Source organism: Glycine soja, chromosome 18, assembly GCF_004193775.1.
Source record: "Glycine soja cultivar W05 chromosome 18, ASM419377v2, whole genome shotgun sequence".
In the NCBI taxonomy this organism is placed as follows: domain Eukaryota; kingdom Viridiplantae; phylum Streptophyta; class Magnoliopsida; order Fabales; family Fabaceae; genus Glycine; species Glycine soja.
Genome location: NC_041019.1, coordinates 14,187,759 through 14,209,662, shown reverse-complemented (window position 1 = coordinate 14,209,662; position 21,904 = coordinate 14,187,759).

Below are 21,904 nucleotides of genomic sequence, written 5' to 3'. Positions count from 1 at the left end.
ACGGATAACCGGCAATGACCATACTCACAGGCTCATGGACAATGATGATGTTATCATTGTCCTAACAAAAGAAAATAAGACAATGAAAAAATTGAGTGTCGCAAATTGTTGGATTTCCCATGCGGTTACTTTTTATTCCACTTTTTCTTTGCACAAATATATTCAAGGGAAATTCGGTTTGCCGGAAAGCGCACCGGATCGTCAAGTATTTAAAAATTAAAACGAATGAATCCGAGTATCGAACACAGGGAAATAATGTTAGCTTGAGTTAAGTTTAGAAATGAAGCATTGTTAAGAGAACATGTATGATTGATAATTTCAAACAGAATTTAAACTAAACCTTCATGCTAAAAACTATAAAATGCAAGGTAAGTAAAAGTGACAACAATATGTAGAAATGTTGGGTCTTTCTAACAAACAAGCTGATGCATATAAATATATTTCTCTAATCAATCATGCTCTTGTGTTCTATGCTGTAGCCTAAATTACTAAACATCGATCCCTCGTCAGACCGAATCAATCCAAGTTTCATCCTCAGATCTCTCTTGTTGGACTAGGCCCAATTTAGACGGCCCTCTTAGGTTTAGACTAACTTAAATTGAGTTTCATTCGCAGATCCCTCTTGTAAGACTAGACTCAGCTCAAGCAACTTACGAAAGTTTAGCCTAATTTAGCCTAAGCTTCATCTGCAGATCCCTCTTATAAGACTAGGCCTAGACTAAACAACATTATTGTAACAACATAATTAAAACCAAAACTTAATCCACAGATCCCTCTTGTAAGACTAAGTTTCGATCCTGCTTCAATCAAGTTCTAAGGCAGCAGTACATTTCCCAATGCTAAAGTCACCTAACTATGCACACAAATGGATGATCAGACCAAAAGCATACAAACATTAAGCATTGAAGGAAGCATTGAACACAGAAAACATAATCAATTAAATATTAAGTATTTACATTAGTTGTTCATTAGAAATCCCCAACAAGGGTGTTTAGCCAGCCATTATAGATGAAACCCTAACAATAATAAGCTTACAAAACCTAGGTATCTCTACAAAAGCTGCTCCTCTTGCTGCCTCCAGAGCTCTTTTCCCGAAATAGGCACTGTGGTGTGCTCTGGAATCTGTGCCAATCATCTGCTCTAAAATCTCTTTTTCTAATTCTGCCCAAAACAGGCTTTAAATAGGCTCTGAATTTGCGACGTTGTGCTTAGCGCGAGTAAGTGGGTCTGGGCTTAGCGCCAGTCTTGCACTGAGCTTGGTTGAGGACACCTGCTTAGCGCGCGGCCTTGATATTGATGCCCTTCCAGATTCTTCTGTCGTGCTAAGTATGTTGAAGCTGCGCTTAGCAGTGGATGCGTGCTTAGCCCACTGATGAGCTAAGCTCAACCGTCACTTTTAGGACTTCATGACTTAGCCTCATTTTCACATGAAATTTCACATATTTCATCATTAAGTCCAATGGAAATATTCTAGAGACAACTTTAACCATAAAACAAAATTTATTTACAAAAATCACTACAAAATAACCATAAATTGGGGAACTATATTAGTTTTGGAAAATGTTTTCTATACAAAAGTTAGTCGTATAGGACGACTAACAAACTCCCCCAAATTTACAGTTTTGCTTGTCCTCAAGCAAAGAAAGAACAATTCACTTGTCCTCAAGTGACAAGCTACAGTGATTACTAAAAGAAAATGTTGTTTGCTTCACAGAGAAATTCAACCATATGAACTGAATATCATGGAGTGCTTAAATCAATTACTTCTCACAAGCATGCAACTTTTCAAAGATAGGAGCATAAGCATTGGAGTCACAGATGAAATAAGCTAGTAAGCATGACAGAAATCAAGGAAGGATCATCAACCAAAACCTCACAGTCATTGTTTCACTCAAGCTCAAGTGTTTAGGCTTATTCCATCATAAACAACCAACACAAGTTCCAACCTTTGCATTTCATCTCATATCATACAACAATGAACACACAAAATGAATCTGAAGGACTTTCTAGGCTTGTAATGGGGTTAGGCTGCCAACAATTCATGGTTTTTCTAGGTTTCAAAAGCTTAGGTTCTAGGAGAGCATTCATCCAAAGAATAACCTTCACTTTTTCATTCATTCCTACCCCATATTCGCCCTTTATTTAGGCACTTAGCTTTCATTCATTGAATTATAGCATACACACTTATTAACTTTACTTGTACTTACAGTTTTTTTTAAACACAGAAACATTATATACATAAACAATGTGTGTATACTATTTTCTTTGACCATTTCAATCCTTACCTAGTGCCTCCCCCAAATTTAGGACAAATTTACCTTGATAATAGCTCCCCCAAATTTGGGACAAATTTTCTTTGAACCCAACTTCTGTGGATGATGCTCTCCTACAACCTAAAATAAGGTAGTAGAAGATACAACTGAATAGGCTCGAGGTTCAATCAATCAATAAATTCATTAAGCTCAAACTGGATGCAAGGGACAATTCATTCAAACATATGGTTAGCTTTTTGGCTAAGTGGCTATTCATAATCAAACATGGTCTTCATCATCCTCAAATTCATGCATCCAGTCCATACTTCAGAGATTCATGCAAAAATCAGTACTAAATGATAGTCGTTTCTCTCAAAATTTAGAGATCGCACTCTCACCGGGATACATTTAATGCATTCCTTCACAATCAATATGACAACCAACTAACATTTTCAGTCATACTTCCAATCACATGCTCATTCTCTTCTAATGAATGCAAACTTGATCAAAACAATCATCTAATTATCCCAATCCATTCAATTCATACATTTGCTCAATCAAATCATTTTCAAACACTCATTTCATACCAAACAAGCCACTGCATACAAAGTTCAACCAATTCACTATTCAAACACGCTTTTTGTACAAGCAAAAAAACAACTACACTACTAAAATTTAAATGCTGAAATTTAAAGAACTAAAACATAAAAGCTGAAATTTAAATGACATAAATGATAAAATAACTGAAAATAAACTAAAGTGTTTAGAATGCAAAAATTTAAATGTCCTGCTCCTCCTGTGGCTAGTCTTCATTCAAATCCAGTGTTGGAGCTGCTGATGAATCTTGTATAAGCGGCTCAGGCTCCGCAACTGGTGCAGCTGGCTGAATTTCCTCAGGAGCTGGTGCAAAGGCTGGAGATGGCTGTGGAGTTTGATCTAGAGTATTCTCCTCCTCTACTGTTGTCGGTGCTAGTGGCTCCTCAGTCACAGGCTCCTGGGCTGTATATGCCCCACCCCCTCCAGAAGAAGAGGGCTGGTCTCCTGGCCAGGCCACCTGAGCATCAAACTCCTCCATGCTCATAATGAAGGGCAAGCCCAAGCCCTGAAGGCTCTGCATGATAATGGACTACCCCCTATGGATACTCTGGAGCATGGAGTGCAACATATGTGGTGTAAAAATAAAATCTGATGGTCCTGCAGATAGAAGAGCTGGAAGTGGAATTTGTAGAGGTGCTGGAGGAATAACTAGAATCTGAGTGGATGAAGAGGGGGGTATTGGAGAAGAAGAAGGTGATGGTGCCTTTGATGGTGTTGAAATGGAAGGGCCTTAGATCTCTTACCCCTGGCCTTCCTGGGTCCTCTGAAAGTTACTATTGGATCATCAAGATTCCAACAGTTCTTCTTAATATATGCCAAATTAATGGCAGGACTCAGGCTCTCCAGGGACCTCGAATCTCACTGAACTCTGCTAGCCTTACATAAAGTTGTGATCAAGGCAGGGAATCCTAGTCTAGATGTGTCATGCTGTGCTATGAGGGAGATTTGATGGGAGATGAGGTACCCCTGGTTCATGTCCATCTTCATAATAATCCCATAAATCAATTTGGCTTTGTTTAGGGTCACATTAGATGTGTGGAAGGTGGGAATGAGGTTAGAAAAGGAAAGAACACTCCAAGTCTGAGCAAGAGTGGGTCTGTTGGGACATTAATCTGTAATTGCATTGGTCTTTGAAGCAAAGCAGATAAAAAATGTTTATAATGGAATATTGTGAGTTAGGCCACATGACTGGTACCTAGTGAAGCATCCAAGACATAGTAGGTATTAATTAATGCAAAAATGCTGACCTGGCCATGTTCACTGAAAGTATCGAGTCCCACAATACCAAGGTCAAGATCTCCACAAACAGGTCCAACCACATTGCAATAAACATAACAAGAATTCATTAGTTTAATATAACAACTATAAATAATTACACTAAACTATGGACTGTTGATGTGCTACCTCATTTTTTGTTCTTGTGACATGAGCTATCAACAGCAATCACCCTAATCCGGATAACAATGTGTTTCAAGATGCGTATTGTGGCATAAGAAAGCATTGTGCAACGACTTTGGTTCAGGAAAATATTAATAAAAAAAAATATATTACTGCTTAATTAAATATCAACTAACCATAATTGTTTATAATGTAAACAATAAAAATGTTAAATTGGAAACAAAAATGTTCCTATGTCATCTAAATTTGTCTAAATTCAATGTTTTTAAGTTGTAGAAAATATGTCGCCCATTTCTTGTGAAATGTTGTCATTGCCTCACCGTCTAATGTTGTTCCATTAGAAAATCACTACAGAATTATGAATATTAAATTAGTGACGTACCACAGTCAAACATTGAATTAGAATTTGAAATGAAACTAACATTTAAAACTTGTTACAGTAAACATACCCTATTCCATTCATTCTTCAAACCGCCGCTCACTATGCACCACATCCAATGCATAACGTAATATCTACACTCATAGCCTCTAGTTTAAACATGACTCTAAATGCAATATCAAATATATTTACCAAAGCTAGTACTTTCAAAGTAACACATGGCAGTAATTCGAAATACCTATTCATGAAATAATGACATACCTTTGGTTCAATCCACCGAGGTACAAGTTGATCTAGCTTTCCTTCCAAAGTAGTGGTTAATGTCTTCATTGCACTAGCTTTCAAAATAACATTAACGTATATAAAATAAAAATGATTGTGTTGACAAGCTACAATTGGTATACATTAATTGAGTTATAATTTGAAAAATAACCTGTTAACTGCAACCTTGATGTTAACATCAGGCTTCTTATGCAAAGAACAAAACCAAACAATAATATTGTCCCGTGGACACAAAACAACTAGTTGTCAATGTGCCCTGAAGATGAACAACTATAATTAGCTACTTATAACACAATTTTTTTCCACTGTACAACATTAATTTCACTTACTGATTCATGTAAGGTCCTAAGTACACTTGTCATTGTGATTCCTTAACCCATGTTTCAATGTAATGTTGACATTCTTGATGTCTGTCCTTTGCGTTGTGTATAGACTGAGGCTCAAGGAAACCATAAAGTGAACCATACCCTAAGCTTGCACTCCAATCATTCATAAACCTATTTGAAACATTAGACATAATTATTGTTAACCATATTTTGTAACACATATTAATTATGAGTTAATAAATTATACACCTATTATACCGAATTTACTTACATCATCCACAACTGTAGTATAGATATGTTCAAACATTTGTCACCTAAAATAATTTCAGTTACATCTACATGTGTGATAAAAAGATATCTTTTACATTAGGTATCCCAAATTTTGTCTCATCCCATGACAACTAAATTGGCTTTTGGTAAACATCAAACAAATTCTTCACCGATTCTCCCAATGGATCAACTCCAGCCACTGCATTGTGCAATTCAGTAGATCCAACCGGTTTTGGTTGATGCTTTTGTAAATCCTACATGGTTAATGAAAATACCAATTACGCTAATTTTATGCAGAGGAAGTGACTAAAATTAATACTTTAAGAGGGAACAAAAAAACCTTATCAGATACAGGTTTCACAAGATGTGTCGGCCATCTCATGAATGTGCCAACGGTCTACCTCACAAATCGAATCTCTGAAGTTGGAAAAGGGACCTCAGCGTCACTGTGGTAAACTTTGACAACACTCACCCTAACCACATCATCTGCATAAAGGACATTGTGTATAGTGGACAAATTGTCATACACTTTTCCCAACGCCATTAGCTAAGTAGACTAATCACTAACTATGTACAGGCCTATAGTATCCACATGAACATTAGAAGGGTCTTTGCCTAATGCCCCTTGGTGCTCACACTTGCAGCTAATACTTGTATATTCGGCGCCTCAATGAGGGTAAGTGTTGTGATGCAATTTGGGATAACTCTATTTTTATTGCTTGTTTCAACTCGTTTAATTATCTCCAAATTTCATTTATTTTCCTCTTCTACCTTCCTCCTCCCATTTCCTTCAACTTCATCTTTTCAAAGCCTTTGCAGTTTGCTTTTTTCAAAATTATTTTCCTTCGTAGAGAGTAATAGAGAAAGAGAAAAAGAGACATAAAAACAGCATGAGGATGGAGCTTTCTCAACTTGGTTTTCAGCATGAGCTAGTTGCTCCAAGAAAAGACACTACTTGGAGTAGTGCTTTGTCCACTAGGTTGAATGAGTTATTACTCCCTAGTGGTTAGACCTTTATATCTTGGTTGATGAGAACCAAGGTTTATCCATGTTGAATCCCTCATTTGCTGCATTTTCAACTTCACTAGACCATAAATGTCAATGCCCTTATGGAAGTGAAGGAAGAGGATAGATGTAGCACAAAAATTGGCTACAAAATTGAGGAACTTATAGAGATTCTAGTCTTTAACATGGGCTTGTGTGGGGAAACAAAGAATCTCATGGCAGAAAGAAGAAGAACAAAGCATTTGAATGATAGTCCTTACAATGCTAAGGAAACAACTTTGCAAGGGCTATTGATTACAAAGGAAACAAGTTTACCAAGGCTATTGATTGCAAAGGAAACAAGTTTACAAAGGCTATTCATTATCGGCTAATATATATGTTCAAGAGTTAAGATGGAGACTATACAAGTTTACAACGTCTCTTCCTATATTTTCCTTTGCATGATATGTTTAAGCTTTTTTTTTCATTTTCCCTTAATTTTGCAGTGGCTTTATGGCTCCAGAGTATGCTATGTTTGGACAATTTTTTGAGAAATCGAATGTATACAATTTTGGAGTTATGGTACTCGAGATTATTAGTCGGAAAAAGAATATAAGTTCATATGAACCACATCGTGTTTTTGATGATGGCCTTTTAAAATTTGTGAGTGCAATAATCTTACAATATTTTCCCTTTACTTTTACTCATGCTTAATGTACAATTAAGTCCTACAACTTTTGGATAACTGGACTCAACTCAGTGGCCTTAATTAGTTTTACTCTAGGAGTGTCAAAGTGACTTGTGTTAAGATTTCTCTCTGTTAGATACAGATCTAGTTTTAAACTGCTCCCCCCTAATTCATCACAACAAGAAGTTAAATTTTGGAGCATCTGAAAGAAGAGCTTATATAAAGCTTATTAAAGTTTATAAAAGTAGCTTATGACCTTCCTACAAAATTTAACTTATTTTAATAATCTTCATAAGTAAACTTTTAACAATATGTACATGGCATGGACATGGGGGAGTCACACAATTTTGCTTAACCATTGAATTTAATGTTGGACAAGTGGTCTCAGTTATCTTAAGAATGTGGGGTTGAATTAAGATACAAAAATTATTCTCAATTACAATTTAACTCTCTTTTTGAATTAACAATGCACCCTTAATATGAATTACTCAAAAGACAATTAAAAAATAAACTTCTTTAAAGCAAAAGATAAATAACAATAAATAAAAGAAGTTTAAGGGAAGAAAGAATGCAAACTCAGATTTTATACTGGTTCAGCCACCCCCTGTGCCTACGTCCAGCCCCCAAGCAACCCGCTTGAGATTTCCACTATCATGTAAAAAGCTTTTTACAAACTCTGAACCACATAGGGACACCCTTCCCTTGTGTTTAGATATCCTTACAACATAAGAGACCTTCAGTCTCTTAAACAGATCTCTTTGAATAAGAAGAAGAAGAATTTTCTCTCTTTAAGAGAAGGATATTACAATTGAAGATCGATCAAGATTCTTTATTGAATTTGCAAGTGTTTTGGCCAAGGAATATTTTGAGAGTGATAAGACAATTTGGTTTTGAGAGGATAAGATAATGTTGTTCAGAAAAACTCTAAGGAATTTCGTATCCCAAGTCACCTATTTATAGGCCTTTGATGGCCATTCAAAGTCTTCTTGAACAGTTGTGACTCTTGGGAGTTATTTTCGAAGATTCCTTACTAGTAATCAATTACATAAATGCGGTAATCAATTACACAATTAGTTTTGAAGAGTTATGACTCTTCAGACTTGAAATTTGAATTTTTAGGTCTGGTAATCGATTACACAAATGTTGTAATCGATTACAGGCTTTTAAAATTTAAATTCAAATTTCTAAAAGTTGTTACAAACAGTTTTAACTTTTGGTAATCGATTACATACTGTGTGTAATCGATTACAACCTTTTAAAATCAAATTCAAAATTTGTAAAACTGTTTCAGAAATCAATTTGGCCACTGGTAATTGATTACTAGAGAGAAAATATCATATTTTTGAAATCTCAAAAATCTTTTGTAAAATATCCTTTAGCCAAACCTGTGCAACATCAATTAAGGAATTCTTTCTAAGATCCTAGGAACTAAGTACATCGTTCTTCTTGAATTTATGGATTCTTGACTTGAATCACACTCATCTTTGGCATCATCAAAACTTCATATCATATATACTTCTACATTTAAGTTTTTCAAATTATCACTCTAAAATCAGTCATGTAATTGGCATGTTTACCTTGGTTTCATTCATGCTCCTCCAATAGTCACTTCCACTCTATATGCATATAAGGCCCTAAAATTCAAGGTAAAGACATAAAACCTTAAAGATGCAACATCCTCAAAGGACAAGAACATTTGTCTGTGTGCGAACAAGACTTGACTGTACAAATGTCAATAAGAACCATGCAAGTGTGTAATAATCTGCAGTTTGATTATTTTAGTTGACATTAACCAAATTCACCCCAAATTCAATGTAGTTTAAGTTTGTAGGTGGAAAACATATTCAACATGGAAACTCAAAATAACACATATTACTTGTATGACGACTTAACATGATGTACGGAGGCGCGCCAGGACACAGTTTCAATTTCAATGGCTATTCAGTTACAAAGGGAGTGAGGCCACTAACACACATGCGTAGACGAGGACAATGAGAAAGGCCAAAAAGGCATGACGAAGGGCGGAGAGTGTGAGTGAGGCCACGTTCGAGTGAAACAGGTCATTCAAAGGGGGAATAACATAATTATTTACAAAAAAATGAAGACGGTCTTACGTAAAAACCGTTGTTGTCTTTATTCCACGTAATTACAAGATTGCCATCGAGTGACATTCTAAGATGGTTCCTTATAACCGTCTCATCATAAAAAACAATTTTAATTCCCCCAATTACAAAATTGCCACCGTCTTAGAATGTGCGTCATAGATAAGCGCTTTTCAAGTAGTGGTAGCTGCATACACAAAGATACCGGTGACAAAAAAATGGTGGTAATATAATTATTCCCATCTTAATCATGCAACATAGTCAGACTTAATAAACATCAAGTGCTAAGACCAACTGCATGAAGAAATTACAAGTTTAGCAGCAACTATTTAAGGACGCAAGCACCCACATTACACGACCATTGCTGGAAGGAGAGAATGAAGTCTTTGTCATAGGCTTCCAACCATGCTCATATGCATGATATAACGCCGTATCCATAACTGAGTTGATGTCAAACACAGCTCCTCTAAAGATGCAGTTGTTCATATGGTTCCATAAATTCCAAGTCACTAAGCACCACAAAATCATCCACCTATTTATATGTAAAGTATCAGAGTTGAGATAACCATGTTGATGTAAATTCTAATTTGCATGCAGTGGTAGCATAGTTTAGATACCAATCCAATTATAGCATTGACTCCATAACAAATATACTTTCTTGCACACAAGAAAAACACATGTGATGATGATTCTTCCACTTTACCACAAAAATGGCACAGATGGTTGTCATTCTCTACACCAATCTGTCTTTCTTTGAGATTACAACCTGTAAGCAATCTATCTCTCAACAATCTCCAAACAAAATGGCCCACCTTGCCAGGGATTTTAAGGTCCCATAATTTACCATTTATCTCCACATCACCAGATCCCACCTTGATGTCATGAATCAACTTGTACGCCGTGCACATTGAGTATAATTTAAAGTGCTTTTATTCCCATACCCAGAAGTTCCTAGCATCTTGTTTTAGCTCAACACAACCAATATCATTCGTGAACTTGTTAACCAGTTGGTCTTCCCATAAAAACCAGTTTCAACGCCATTTGAAGTCCCATTCCCAACCCAATTCTGACCACACACCTATATTGACAACCAATTGATTTGATTCCGAGTTTATCACCAATCCCAGCCAAGGACTCATTATCAAGCCACTTATCCAACCAAATTAAAGTTTTAGATCCATCAACCACCTTCCATTTTATCCCCTTATGGAACCAATCACCTTCACCATGCACCCCACATGATTTTTTCAAATTCCTCCACCACTCCGACTCATAAGAAAGAGACTCACTAGAATTTAGTCCTCTCCAATCCCTATACTTTGAGTCAAGAACCTTACCTCACAACTACCATTGTGATGAAATGGATTTCATCTCCACTTTTCGAAAAGACCATCATTAAACATACCAATATTTTTAATGCCTAGACCACCATGACTTTTAGGAAGACATAAAGTTTTTCAATTAACCTAAGTAACCATACAAGACTCACCATATCCCACCTTATAAGAAGTTTCTTTGTAAACTCATAATTTTCCTCACAACACATGGTGGCATTTTAAAGGACAAAAATAAAAAGAGGCAACGAATTAAGAACAAAATCGATCAAACAAATCACCCCTACCCCAAGGACAAAAATCTTTGCCTTCATTTAGCTAACCTTTATTGACATTTTACCATAATAGGTTCCAAACTTTCCACTCTCCAAAGATTAGCGCCTATGGGAATACCCAAATGAACAAAAGGTAAGGAGTGAATTTTACAATTGAGAATAGAAGCAAACCTTTTCACACTTGAACCTTTAACCCCAAAGGCTCCAAAGCTTGAAAAATTTGACTTTTAGTCCCACCTCTATCTCAAAGCTTCTCATCATACTCTTGATGGCCATGACATTGTCCATGGATGTATCACCAAAGAAAATGGTGTAGTTTTCATATTGCAACTAACTAACTTCTACTCCATCCTTCCCCACCAAGTAGCCCTTATACAACCTTTTGCTTCTACCTTTTCTCACAAGCCCACTTAGCCCCTCGGCTACAATAGTGAAGAGAAAAAATTTCACCTTATATAAGGCCCCTTTGAGGTTTGAACTCCTTTGAGGGGCTACTGTCACAACCTACCCTTCGGCGGGAGGGCGATGCGTGACTCGCGGGTGCATGTTCCAAGAAAGGAATACGTGCGGAGTTGCCACCAACATTTATTTGAGGAAAACGTCGGAAAAACCGGAAAAAAGTGGTCTACGAACTTTAAGTGAAAGGTTCGGGAGTTGTATTTATGCACGGGGAAGACATTAGCACCCCACACGTCCGTCACAAGAGACGGCAACCTTTAATCAAATATTCAAATATGACTTTATGTTATTTTGCCTTTTTACGTTCTTATGTCTTTTTATGCCCTTTTTTATATTTTTATTTTTTTGCGGTTGACAAGGGTGTTTCCCTTTGCTCCTACGTATTCCTCAATTTTGATAAGGAAATCAGACCTACGTAGTTCTTTGAGAACAAAGCGTTTGGTTAAGTTATATTTTATCCTCTTTTGCAAGATATGTTTTAATTGAATGAAAGGTCATTTAAGGCGTTGGACCATTAAACAATCTTTCGATTTCTTTTGAAAAGAGAGAAAACATTAAGGCATTGGACCATTAATGATCTCTTTATTTTTGAAAGAGGTAATAAAGTTACATGTTGATTTTAGGCCTTTAGAAATCTACATTTAACCAATAAAAGCGGAAAAGACCATTTCAAGGCGTTGGACCTTTAAAAATGGCTTTTTTAGGTGATGACAAAAAGTTTGGTTTATGAATTGATTTTAGCCTTAGTTTCACTTGGGTCATTAGTCGATTCGATTAAGAAAGGGAAATCCCAAAGAAAAACGTCCGATTGATTTTTTTGATTTATTTTACCAAAAGATATTTTTGATTATTATATTATTTTGCCTCTTTTTTGGTTTTAAACATGGTTACGGCATGACCGAACGGTCGAAATTCATTTTAACAGAAATTAAAGGATGTTATAATACGAACGATTGGTGGAAATTTATTTTATTTTTGATTAGGCGAGAAAATGACTTAAATAAATGACTAAAGCACGTCAAAAGGGGGTATGGAAAGTAAATGAAATGAAAATAAAAGCACGCGAAACAAATGAGGAGCACTAAGGTTTCATAGAATGAATTGAAAAGTTCGATTTCGGGAACTTACCGGTTGAAGACCGAAGAACGACGAAGAACGAACGAAGAACGACGAAGAACGGTTGAAAATCTTCGCGAAATCACCCACGGAAACGTCACGAAAGCGCCTCGGCTTGGATTTTCTTCACGGAAACAATTTTTCTCACTAATTTTAAGTGAATCTCAGATACTAGGAGGGCTGAACATTTTTGTTCTTCCCTCCTCCCCCTATTTATAGGAAAATGAGAGAGGAGATTGCCACCCAGCTCGCCCAGGCGAGCTAGGAAGTTCTCCTGGAAGGCCCAAGTGGTCTTGGTTGCTATTTGCACCCCTCTATTTACTAAATACACCCCCTTGCCTTTTTTGCTTATTCTTTTTCTGTAACGTTACGGAAACTTACGAATTACGTAACGATACTTGTTTTCTTTCCGTAATGTTACGGAACTTTATGGATTATGTAATCATCCCTTTTTTGCCTTCCGGAATGTTACGGAACTTTACGGATTGCGCACTAACACTTTCTTTTAACTTCCAGCATGTCATTGAACTTCACGGATTGAGCTACAATGCTTTCTTTTGACTTTCGGCATGTCTCGGAACTTCACGAATTGCCTAACGATGGGTGTCAAGTACCTCGAAGTGGTCAAACGAGGGGCGCATCCCAACAACGGATGGTCCCCGGACGAAATTAGGGTATGATGGTGCCATCGACTTGTCATTGCTATATGGAGGCTGAATCACCGACGTCCTCTCAAATGGAGCTTGCATCTATATAGTTCGTTGTCGTCAATGCTAATGGAGGCCGAAAAGCCATAGCTTTCATGTCGTTATTTGTCTTCATCATTTGTGAGGGTGTTTTTTATTTTCACCTTGGAGACTTTGATTTATGCATATTGTCTTCTTTTAAACCGTGTTTTGTTTATTTATTTATGATTTCTTTTTTCCATTTTTCAACCTTGAGTTGTAGTTGTAGAACCCGAAAGTCTGGAACTGTTGAAGTTTAGGACTTTAGGGATTTGATTCAAAGGATTCTCACTTCTCAGCTTCTATCTCAGTATACACATATTTTTTCTTATTTTGAATTCCTAAGCAACCTTGTATGTGAGTGCGTAATTACATCATTAGAAACCCAAGAAAATGAAAAGAGAGTCAATTGCTCCTTGTTTTTACATTATGATTTTGTAGAAGCAAAGCTTCATGGTGAATCAAAAGTGATTCTAAGATGTTTTGATGATAACAATGATGATAACAAAAGATGATAACAAAAGGTGATGAAAAAAAGCTCAAAGGTCAATCAAAGGATGAGTTCAAGATGCTCAATAAGAAATCAAGAACAAATTCAAGACTCAAGAGGAAAAGTTGAAGAACACTTCAAGATTCAAGAAGAAGGATGAATTCAAGAATCAAGATTCAAGGATCAAGCTTCAAGAATCAAGATCAAGATTCAAGATTCAAGAATCAAGAGAAGACTTAATCAAGATAAGTATGAAAAGGATTTACCAAAGAGTAGCACATGGATTTTTCACAAAACATGTTTACCAAAGAGTTTTTACTCTCTGGTAATCGATTACCAGTAGCAAAAGTGTTTTGAAAAAGTTTTCAAATTGAATTTACAACGTTCCAATTAATTTCAAAAAGCTGTAATCGATTACAATGTTTTGGTAATCGATTACCAGTGCCTTTGAACGTTGAAATTCAAATTCTAATGTGAAGAGTCACATCCTTTCTCATAAAAGCTTTGTGTAATCAATTACACTAATTTGGTAATCGATTACCAGTGATTGTTTCTGAATAAAATCAAAAGATGTAACTCTTCAAATGGTTTTTGACTTTTTCAAATTGGTTTTTAAGTTTTTCTAAAAGTCATAACTCTTCTAATGGTTATCTTGACCAGACATGAAGAGTCTATAAAAGCAAGGCTTTGTTTTGCATTTCAAGTATCTTGAACACTTATTCAATCAATCTTTTACAAGCCCTAAATCTCTTTGAACTTATTCTTCTTCTTTGTGCCAAAAGCTTTCCAAAGTTTTCTGGTTTTCATCTCTTCTCCCTTTGCCAAAAAGAATTCGCCAAGGACTAACTGCCTGAATTCTTTTTGTGTCTCTCTTCTCCCTTTTCCAAAAGAATGAAGGACTAACCACCTGAATTCTTTTGTGTCTCTCTTCTCCCTTGTCAAAGAATTCAAAACGACACAGTCTGAGAATTCTTTTGATTCTTCCCATTCCCTTATACAAAAGTGTTTAAAGGACTAACCGCCTGAGAATTCTTTTGTATCCTCATTCACAAAGTATCAAAGGTTTAACCGCCTGAGATCTTTGTCTTAACACATTGGAGGGTACATTCTTTGTGGTACAAGTAGAGGGTACATCTACATGGGTTTGACTGAGAACAAGAGAGGGTACATCTCTTGTGGATCAGTTCTAGTGGAGGGTACATCCACTAGGTTCAAAGAGAACAAGGGAGGGTACATCCTTTGTGGATCTTTGCTTGTAAAAGGATTTTTACAAGGTTGAAAGAAATCTCAAGGACCACAGGTCGCTTGAGGACTGGATGTAGGCACGGGTTGTTGCCGAACCAGTATAAAAACTCTTGTGTGTTTGTCTCCTTTTCCCCTACTCTTTTACTTTCCGCTGTGCATTTTAATTTCCGCTTTTACTTTTGGTTAAGTTTCTCTTCTATTCCTTATTCTCTTAACAACATAAGTAAAAGCCTTAGAAGAGTAAATTTTTAATTAGTAAAGATTTAAGAATAATTAATTCAACCCCCCCTTCTTAATTATTCTGAGGCCACTCGATCCAACAGATTTTTGGGTTTTGTAATTTATTTTTTTTATAACTTTTTTCATGTTATATTGATGGAAATATGGAAAAAAAATCTGTTTTTTTCATCTGGATAAGCTTTGGCAAAATATTTCTTTCACATTGTGGCCTTGGTTTATCAGCCTATCATGATAATTTTGCAATTCCTGTTAGTTGGACATTCTAGATATATGGGTGGCTATTTGTGGTCATTTGGGTTTTTGTGTGATGGTTCTATTTTAATGTGTATTCCTTTTGTATTCTTGTTAGTTGGACATTTTAGATGGGTGGCGATTTGTGGTCATTAACTCTATATTTTCCCTATACTTCTTGTGTTATTAATATATTTGCTATTGCTGATAAAACAAAAGTTAGATTAGATTCAACTTGACACTACTTCAAAAATAAGATTAACATTACCCAATTAATGTCGGTTGTTTTTGACGAAAATTGATGTTACAAAATGCACAGTGGCATTTTTGTAAATAAAATGCTATCGTTACATCAGTTTTTAAAAAATTGATGTTGATATTAGAATCTTAACATCAGTTTTAAAAAAATCGATGTTGTCAATACTCATTTAACATCGGATTTTTAAAAATCATTGTTGTGCATGCTCAGTCAACATCAATTATATTTGAAATGATGTTGTTCAAGATACCTTAACAACGGTTTTGAAAAAATCGATGTCACTCTTTTCCTTCCCCTAATCAATACAAATTTCACCCAACTCACCCACCCAATCCCAAAGAAGCAGTCATCGAAGGCCTTAAGGGCATGGAACACCTCCTTCGTCTCCTATCCCATCGATCCTTTCTCAAACGCCACACCAACCATGCCCATTTTTGCGTGCACCCCTCCCTTCCACTTCCAACATTCTCGCCTACCAGCTAACCTAGTCACCTTTTCCCCTTCGCAGTCACATAGTATAACCTTTGATTTCACAAAACCTAACATCTTCAACACCACCAACCCAAATCCATGGACCTCGAGTTCTCCAAAGAAACCTTCATTGTCTTCTCCAACTCCTCCTCCATGTCCTCTGCCATCAGCAGTGACAGTAGCGTCTCCCACAACAAACTAGGATCCTCTCTCTTCCTCACTCCTCTGCCAGTCTCCATTAGAAAACCTTTTCTCTTGTCTGCTCCAATCTAGCGAACACTCCGACAACATCTCCGTGAAACTCTTCGACTCCAACAAGTGCCACTACATCAAGACAAAGTACATACACTCGCGTCTCAACCGATAATAAATTGATTTATCATGTTTATTTTCTTGATTCATAAATTTTTTGGATGAAACTTAGAAGCCATAGAAGAAAACAACACTACCCCCTGTGAAACCAGAGGTGGTGACGTTTAACTTGTTTGTTGCTAACTTGTCCTATGATGCGAGCTCCAAAGATCTTAAGGAGTTTTTTGATTCGAAAACTTATAGAGTTGTGTCTGTTGAGGTTGTGTATCATGATAATCCTAGAAGGCCATCTGGATATGGATTTTTTCCTTCAAGTCTAAGAAAGAAGCTAAGGCTGCTCTTGCTGAGTTCCAAGGAAAGGTAACTTGGGGTTTCTTATTTGTTTGAATTTGGATTATTGAGTATGGGTAATGTAATTCTCACATTGTCTGAGTACATTTTTGTTTTCTATTTTTTTTTTCAACAAACGCTTGAAGAAAACAGGAGATGATGAGAAAACATCTCTCAATTATTTTTGTTTTTTTAACACTTGATTTGGAAACAATTTCCGAAACTTAATAGACTTTGGATGAGAATTTAATTGTTGAATAGTGTGTAATTATTTTAGGAAACAATTTTTAAAATATGAAAGTGAGAAGGGAATCAAACAAGCCTTTAATGTTTGTTTTTAGTCTAAGTGACACGGGGAAAGTTGTTCTTATACAGGTTTTTATATAGGCCAATCAGGGACCTTGTGTTGGAGTGATCCACTTTGCTAGTATACTCCAATGCTCTATCTTATTTAGGTTAAAGGCTTATCAAATCTGAATAAGGGGATTAGTGGAGATGGTGTTGATCTATCAAAGAGGGAAAAATGCATTTGGAACTAATACATATCCTCAGGAAAAGGGGAAAAGTTTCTGGCTACATTCTTTATGATTTATTTTTATATTTCTAATTACATTACACTTGTTGAGGAATCAGTTGCTTTGCTATACTGATATTATTGATTCTCTCTAGTTGTTTTACAGAGGTTTCTATGGGAATCTTGGCAAGATCTAACTCATATAGTATTGATTGTAGCTCTTGTAGAGTCATTGGTACTTGGAATAAAAACATAGGTGTGATTAACACCCTCATTAGCTAGTAGTAATTTTTATCAATCATAATAGTAATAGTTGGTTAGCAATCAAAAGGAGGAGGGTAATTATTTAGATTGTTGTCATATTATTTTTTTTTATTAAAAATGACAATGTTTGTAAAATAATTTCTCCTAAGCTATGCACAAGTGACTGTCTGGAATAATTTATTTATCCTTGAATTATTTATGTTCCTTTTGGCAATGTGTAATTTGTATATTAATTAATCTAGTACAAGTTTTAGTTTATGAAATTTAAGGATGAAAGGGTGTTGATCAAAGAAATAAAATAAAACTACATTGTGAAATGAAAATATTTACTATTTTGAGAATTTAAAAATATGTAACATGTTTTACTTAAATAATTATTATGATTTAATAAAGGTTATTAGAATCCTTGAAAATGAAGGTCAGGAAGGTCCATAATTTACTCAGATAACTGTTTTTACTTTTGTCGTTTTGTTTTCCAGCTGCCAGTGATTATCGACAATCTTTGTAGTTTCAGAACTTAAATGCAGAGAAACAAAATATAAAATTGAAGGTGTGTAACATTACACTATCAAAACATCTTTTGGAAGTTAAACTGAGCATGTACTCTTGTACTCATTACAAGTCATTAGAGGTTGTAGAACAATACAAATATCCATATTTGATATTGTTGTTGGTGATTTAGTACCCCTTAAAATAGGAGATCGGTTGAGTTTGCAAAGTATTTCATTTTGTTGCTCTCCAAATTGAAAGCATGTTTTTTTGTTGGGGTAGAATTGATTTTGAATAGTTGAATATAATTGAAATGCATTTAAATTAATCTCACCAGTAAATTTTACATTTGAACATGTGTTGTGGTGGGAAAAATTGATTTTAGTGTTTAATTAAACAAGCACGGACTAGTTTTCTATGTGAACTACTATATGGATGTTCTAAGGTTCTTGCCGATGGAGTTTTAATCACTGGTCACTCCCTTGCCATTGATGAATCGAGTATGACTGGCGAAAGCAAGATTGTATGTTTTTCATACCTTCTATTAATTTAATTATTAGTTTTTAATCCTTATGATTTTTAAGCAATGAATGTTCATCAAATTCACAAGGATCAAAAAACATCTTTTTTTATGTTTGGTTGCAAAGTAGCAGATGAAGTTGGTGCTATGCAGGTACAATGTGATGTTATATCCTGTTATGCTACTATGCCTGGTATTTGATGAGAAGTCTATGTTGACATAAGCACGATTGGTTTTATATTTTCAAATTATTTTAGTGCAACAAGTTTCTTCTGGTTTGTGAAGTTAGTTCACATGCTACATTTTGATCCTATGCAACATGCATGCTAATATTTTCTTTAACATAATGATGCGTTGGCTGTACCGGCTGATCATGAGAATGCTGATTGTTTTCTGTTTATTCTCTTTCTGTATCTCTATTCAATTCAACCTTGCATTTGTTTTCGCCAGCATCCAGGTTTCTGTTTTCTCTATCATTTCATTTAATTAAAGTGATGTATGTATGCCGGAAGAAAAGATGGATTCCTCTTTTTTTCTTGGTGCGGGGTGGAAGTTTTATCTACGGGGCTAGATCGAAAATTCATTTGTTTGTTGCATAGAATAAAATATAAATTAATAATTCATTTAACTTCAAACATGGGCAGGGCACCTCCATGTTATTTTAAAATTGATCATGGCCATTTTTGCTTTTTGTTGGTGTTTTTGCTCAACTTTTGTAATTTTAGTGCAAAATCATCCTTTATGGGTTGGAAAGCAGCTGAGAAACTCATTAGGCACTGGAAAATTCTCAGAGGGGATAATGTATGTGAGCCAATTCAAACCTGCCATATGCTTGTCTTTGTGCTCTTTATTAATTTCACTTTTTTATTTTATAATTTTAGTCTCATAGTCACACATGTATTCATTTAACAGGTTATGATAACAAGGGACATAGATAAGGGTGAAACTGGGATTATAAAGCGTGTCATTCGCTCTCAAAATTATGTCATTGTATAGGGTAAGAATCTGGTGAAAGATATTATCATCACTATTTGGTCCTTTAGTTTTTCTAATGCCCTATCTTCTATAGCTTTTGTTTTCAATTCCACTGTTAGTATATCTTGCGTCAGAATATTAATCGGTTGTCAGTGACATTGAGCATTTGATTGTGTAAATTTTCTTGATAGATTTTCTCACTCCAATGCCTTTTGCCATCTTCTTTATAGGTAAAAAAGCATATCAAGCAAGGGAAAGGTCATGAAGGGGGCATCTTTACAGTGGAAGCCCCACTGCATGCCTCCAATGTGCAAGTTCTTGACCCAGTGATAGGGTATGTACATGTTCAAATATTGAACTGGTGATTGCATCTCCAAATGGGATAACATGTGTGAAAGTAAGAGTAACCAACTTTTACTTGTGCAACAAGCCTTGCAAGGTTGGAGTTAAATATCTTGAAGATGGTACTAAAGTTAGAGTGTCTAGAGGAATAGGAGAATTAGGGTCCATAGTCCCTCGTCCCAAGATCCTAAAGATAAGAACTATCTCAAGACCTACAATCTGTAAGTATCTAACAAGCTTATGTTTTTTTCTTGTATGAGTTGTTGATAAAACATGGCCAAAGCCAATAAAGAATTGAGAAGAAGAGAGAGACAAAAAATGAAATTGAATTATGAGAAAGATGTAGAAAACAAACAAGCCAATAATGTGGCTTATATAATATATAGACATAGACTAGAGTAAGTAACGAATCACTACCTAATTACATAGGAATATCTACCTAATTAGATGATTTGTCAAACAAAGCAAACTATTGTGATAGCTATTCATTTTGAATGGTGTTAGAAACCGCACTCAAGTTGGGTTGAAATATGCACTAACTCCTAACATTAATATTTAAGTAGGACTGTTTGTCCATAGCCGAGAGTTCGATTCTTGCTTTTACTGAGTTCACTATATGTGTTGTCAACAAAAGGGGATTGCTTACAATTCATGTAAATCTCTCTTGTATTATCTACTAAATGCTGCAATGTCATCAGAATCATGAATCATGGTATGATTTGTGTGATTTCATTTCATTTTGAGAATGCCTTCAAAATCATTTTTGGTGCTAAATTGGACCTTGAATAATTTGAATTGATAGAATCACACCTTGGATTGTCCTTGTTGTAGGTTGGTTCATTGTACAAACAGAAAAAATATTATTATCTTTTTTGTTGCAAAAAACAGCATTGGTTTTACCAAAAACCTATGTTGTATACGAGTTTCAACACCGATTTTTTTAAAACCAATGTAGAAAGTGCTTTAGAATACATAATTTTGGTCACATTTCTACATCGGTTTCAGCTAGAGCCGATGTAGATAATGGTTTTCAACATCGGTTTTAAAATCGATGTTGAAAAATGTCTACTTTCAACAACGGCGGTTTCACATCAATTCTAAAACTGATGTTGAAACTCCTCTAGAACTAATGTGAAAGTCCTTTTATGTAGTAGTGTGAGTTATTTTTAACCTTGATTATGAAACATGCATATGAGTGATTATTATATTCTCTAAGACATAAACGTACAGTTTAAATATTTGTTATTTATACAGAGTGTAAATTGATTAATTTTTTGAATTCACAATTAAAATTAAGAGTTTAAATCTGACTTTGTTCCATAAAATCTGCATATTTGGGCTCTGTGTTGAATGATGATTCGTTTGCTTGTTTTCATGCGTCAATTTCACTTCCACCTCTTCATCTTTGTGCGCTACACAAGTCTTTATCTTTTTTGTTGAATGATTATTCATATAATAATCAAATCTAATTAATATGATTTATTGATTTAATAATAAAACATTAATAACATTGATTACTATATAATAATAACAACACGTATGTATTACCATTAACAAAATCAAATCTCACTGGTTTGATTATTATATGTTGTAATAAAAAAATTTGCTAAATGAGAATGTTCTTGTGCTTCTGTTGAAAAATTGCCTCAACCTTCAGAAATTGAATGGTGACTTAAATATTTTACTTTCCTATTTTTTTTCTCCTTCTAGCCATTGTTGTTTCTTAGGATCACAAAAGCCAGACCAAACTTATGAGAGGTGAAGGATTGAAGATGCAAGTAGCTTTGTTATGTGGGTTGGTAAGGTCATCTTATAGTTAGCTTTTGTTATTTTACTTATTATAAGATTCATCGTTTGTCTCTGGAAAATTTAAAGACTATGTTTACAGGAACTTAGAGAGTTAGTGGAGTTCTTGTTGTTTCAGGTGCATTTGGTGATAGACTCTTGTAGCAGTATGTTGTTGTTGATCAAGAAATCCATGTGAGTTTCTAATATGGTGAACCCATTCTTGGATATTTCATATATTCTTAAATTC